The sequence below is a fragment of the Gymnoscopelus braueri genome (genome assembly GCF_963280865.1).
Source record: "Gymnoscopelus braueri genome assembly, chromosome: 7".
In the NCBI taxonomy this organism is placed as follows: domain Eukaryota; kingdom Metazoa; phylum Chordata; class Actinopteri; order Myctophiformes; family Myctophidae; genus Gymnoscopelus; species Gymnoscopelus braueri.
This window is the reverse complement of record NC_137608.1, coordinates 32540769-32545768: the sequence shown is the minus strand read 5'-3', so window position 1 is coordinate 32545768 and position 5000 is coordinate 32540769. Positions and strand designations below refer to the sequence as shown.

General features: G+C 40.1%; 1 protein-coding gene across 1 annotated transcript in view; it reads right to left on the bottom strand.

The window, feature by feature from the left end:
* The window catches only part of prdm6 (PR domain containing 6), a 62427-nt gene that overhangs the window by 44849 nt on the left and 12578 nt on the right, over positions 1-5000 (bottom strand). The gene's annotated exons all lie outside the window — the stretch shown is intronic.

The window sequence follows — 5000 nt, the reverse complement described above, 5'->3', positions numbered from 1 at the left end:
GCTTGTGGATCGGCTATTTTCCATTTTTGGGGGACATTTATGAAAAGAAAAGAAAACGTTTCCATACTTTTTGAAAAACTTTGCCTATATTGACCTAAAAGTAGGGATGCCAGAAAGTAGGTAAAACCCACCTCAACTGGCAATCTTTGTGCCTTAGATTATTGACTGACCTATAAAACTATTTGCTAATTTCATAGGTTTCAACTCTAGCTGTTCCCCAATCTCTAAAAAATGTTCCACGACGTGCATCAGTATTATTTTGCGGTACTGTATGGTTCTTCTGTTTGACGGTGATATATAAACAAATAATTGTTCCATTAAATTTGTAGTCATAACATTTTGAAGACAGGAGTAGAATTGGAAGAAGACAAAAGCTATCAATAATCTCATATAAATAAACCAATCATATTAATAAAAATGACAACTTACAATTTACTCAAGGGGCTTTCACTGTATAAATTAGAAACACAGTGTTAAGCCTCCACAGAAAACAACTGTAGAATGATTCTCTCCAAAAGCTCCCAGTCAACCAGCAGTGGAACCATTCTGCCTGATCAATTTGTCCGGCTATAAAATACTGCAGTCCTACAAATCCTCTTTTATTCTAGCCCAGACATATAGGCAAGTGTCTTAATTAAAACTGGCCCTTCCAAGACACCATAGACAACATGACACTATCTCCTGATTGGCTATAGAACACACATCTCTTCCTGTTTTGGTGGGTATCAATAAGGGAGTTTAACAGCCGGTGAGTTTTAATGGGATTTGTGCGGAAGGGTCCTTTATCAATAGGCCTAATGACCGGTTTACTTTAGTTAGCTGAAGCCTGACGGCAACCTCTATGAGCCGATGGTAAGGAGAGATGTATTGGATTAACCTTTCTCCAGGGCAGGGGTTCCAAACATTGGCTCCAGACCCAGCATGGGCTGCGGGGCTGGTTTCTGATGCGTCTGAAGCATTGGGGAGCATACCACTGAACCAGCGTCCCATGGTAAGGCTGAATTTAGTCAATATGGGTGCTGGGCTGAAAAAGTTTAGGAATGCCTGAAACAGGGGGTTTCTTATTGATGGAACAAAACAGAATGAACCAAGCTGCTCAACTGCCCTCCTAGCTCCTCTCCTCTCTCTTCAATATTTCCTATTCAATAACAGGCCGTTCTTTGCAAAACACACTTTAAGCTATTACTCCTAAAGATTTTGTCCAACCCTCACACAAATTGGTACACATTATCTCTGTAGTCACGTGATCAAGACGGATCAGTTGGATTTTTCATATTCCATTTTTATTGGCTAGGATTGTCTTCCAACATTTGCAGAAGTGGCCCGTTTTGCACCAAATTCCACAAATCATGAACGCGCAGTGTCTGATTGGCGTGAAATTTGCACGCACACCCCCAGTAGGCCAAGGAATAACCTCCACCCCAAATGTTTTAAATCAGCCTCATGGTGGAGCTATAACAGGTCGCAACTCAGCCCTGGTTAGGCAACCCGGCCTGGCTGGGATCTGCGCTCCAAGGAGCGCACTTTTTTGGTTGTTTCCCTGCTGTCTATTCTCCACTCATCCCCTTTCTTCACCCCTTCTCTGCTTTCCACTCCTCTATTTGTCTTTCTCCATCCACCTTTCTCACAGATAGACAAACATGCACACACACATGCATGCATGCACACACACGCACACAAACACACACATGCACACAAATACACTCACAAGTCTGTCAGTAATATGAAGTATTTCAGTCAGACCTAATTCAAAGTGGCACGAGTAGTAACTCTAGCTGAAAACAGCTTTTCAACTGATTGCGAGCCAGGGACCACTATCCTGACCTGGGGACCATTGTTGAGTCAGGTGGGATATGGGTTAAGCTTAGGTTTTTCTTGAGTTCCCCAGAGTGTCTTTATAGTGGCTATATAGTGGTGGGCAGGTACAGGTTCTCGTATCATTTTCTGGCTCAATTCAAGCCGTGTGGAAAAAACACTCCCACATAGATACGTAGTTGCAAAAGGTAAAAAGAAAACCCACTTCATTGCTTCATTCTGGTGTTGAAAAAGAGCACTCGTGCTCAGCATACCTACCTACCCTGGGTAAATAAAGGTTTAAAAGATATGTTTTTTTGCTTTGGTGTAAGCTCTGGGAATTCTGCCTGACAACTCATCCAGAACTTCACAAGGGGATGTGATTCACACAGAATCTATGGATCTTCTATGGAGCTGATCCCTTGAAGTACTTTTGGAATTGAAGAACAAGCCTCCTCAAATGATTACTGATCATGATAATAGTCTTTAATTCCACTGTCCTCATATCATACAAATTGACACTCAAAAAAACTAAAGTTTCTTCCAAATTAAATTAAATAATGAATTTTAAAAAAAACAATCTTTACTTCCTTACACTTACTGAATGCATGGTCAGGGACCACATGCAATACCTTCATGGACCACCAGTGGTCCAGTGACCACTAGTTGAAAACCCCAGTATAACTCTTTGAAGGTCTATTGATAAGATCTGTCTGCTACCTAAGGAACAATACTGTTCTCATAAGTAATATTAGTAGTAGTAGTAGTAGTAGTAGTAATGATGATAATAATAATATTAACAATAATAATTGACAAAGCCTTGAAAGAACTTGCAAGATCACTCCATTAGTTAAATGTAAGTGCAAAGTTTGAAGGCAAGGTACCAGCCTGCTCAAATCGCACAGACATTGTTTCATGAAATCCTTATCCATTGGTTTATACACAATGGTAATCTATGGAGCTAACGTGAGCTCAATTATGAATTGAAAACACGCCACATGAATAAATTGCTACATGGCTGGTAAGTTTGAGTTGGACACCCTGGGACTCAAACCTGCAAACTTTGTTTCCCCAGAGAAGTTGACTTAGGGCCTACCTTATGACTAAACTTTGTTGAATTTTTTTGCTATTTTGAAAAGCATTTTTTAAATAGATCAAATAGCCGATCTGCAAGCTCACAACGTGTCGATGTAGATCGGCTATTTGAACTATTTTAAAATGTTTTTCAAAATAGTAAAAGAATCCCTAAAACGTTTAGGCATAAGGGGTAAGGCCTGTGCCACTGAGGAGACATGGTGGAGGAGACACACCTTATAAAATGACAATGACATCACACTGACAGACTGGGATATTTTTGTCACAACCATCAAAATGTTGTTGAGAAAATTTGAGAAAAAACACTGAGCAAAAGAAGAAAAAAAAAACATACAATCAAATAAAAAAGTAAAAACCTGTATGGAATATCAAAAAGACTACTTTTGTCTGGCTTGGTCCAGATATGCTATGTGCCACATTTACTGCTGATTTCTCACAAATAATAGAAGTATTATAGTAGCAGAACATTTTTTCTTTAATTGATTATTTTGAATTATTTAGTTTGTGAGACTTAAAGCTTATGTAACTTTTTTTTTGCGATGACATTTTCATTTAGTCCAATCTGTATGGTAGACTATGTTAATACAATATAAGTCATACAATTTGGGTGGTTGTATTTGGTTTGCCTGCTCTTCTATTGAGACATTTAGATCCTGTGTCTAGGGTAGACACGACCTTTGACACGGTTCTGTTTCAGGTTTGACACAAATTTTGACCTGAAGATCAAAATTCTATTTATCCCCTAACCAAGCAGGCAGGCTCCATTATCGTTGGTAAAGATTTCAGCACTTGCGCAGGACACAAGGGAACAGGAAAGTTACATAGTGCTGCTTTAAAGTTCAGTTAAAGGCAAAATATATATTTTGTTATAATAGCACCACATCTGGCCAATCTGTATATATGTTTTTTTGGTTTGTTTATTTGTGAAATTATTTTCATTGGCTTTTTTTGGTAGACATAGGATCTGTGAGCAGTTTTACAGTGAATCTCTCTCATCTGTAGTCCAAGATTATGTATAAACAAAGGATCAATACATACTTTATATACCCAAGTGTGACAGTGTTAGAAAAAGTACTGGGCAATATTTTCAATCTAACTGCAAGTTTGGGAACTGAAGCTGTTACAGTTTCTGAGACCCAGATAGGATAAGAAAAGAAAAAGAATATGTGATGTTCACCAAGTGAAAGATTACTCTTACAAATGACATAAAATACCTCTAAAGTAAAATGCATGTAAAAACGAAAACTTAAAAACATTCAGTAATTCTGTAATTAACATACATATTTCATCAAGACAGACATTAGGAAAGCAAAACGGCATCGATGAGAACGCTCTGATGGGACTTGATCCCAGGCCAGGAAGGGACACATGTGGATCAAAAGAGATGGGGGTCTTAACCGCAACACCATCTGTGGGCACACTAATTTATTGTTCCCACAACGGATCTCTAGTGTTTTGGAAATGAACTCTCTCCAAGTGTTCAGAATCAATCAGAAGCCCTTCAATGATCAGTCATGTTGGACTTGGCCCATGCCCTGAATGACCCCCATCACACACACAGACACACACACACACACACACACACACACACACACACACACACACACACACACACACACACACACACACACACACACACACACACACACACACACACACACACACACACACACACACACACACACACACACAACCCTGTGGGGTGCTGTGGTTAGAGAAGAGAGACTGATATCCAGGCAGCCAACGACAGACTGACCTTTACCAGGATGGCCTCCTGGGAGTCATCTATCTATCTGACTGACTCCGTCGGTCCCTCTGTCCCCCTCTCTGTCTGTCTGTCCCTCTTTCTCATCTGACTGACTGTCTGTCGGTCTGTCCCTCTCTCTATCTAGCTGGCTGGCTGACTGACTGACTGACTGACTGACTGGCTGACTGACTGACTGACTGACTGACTGTCTGTCTCTCTGTCCCTATCGCTCTCCTATAGCAGCTAATGTTAAAACAGCTATGTATAACTGACCATTGACTTTCTCCTTCCTCTGCGTGGAAACAGTCTGACCAATGACAACAACACAGATAAAAACACACACTTGTGTGTATGGCTCCTTTAG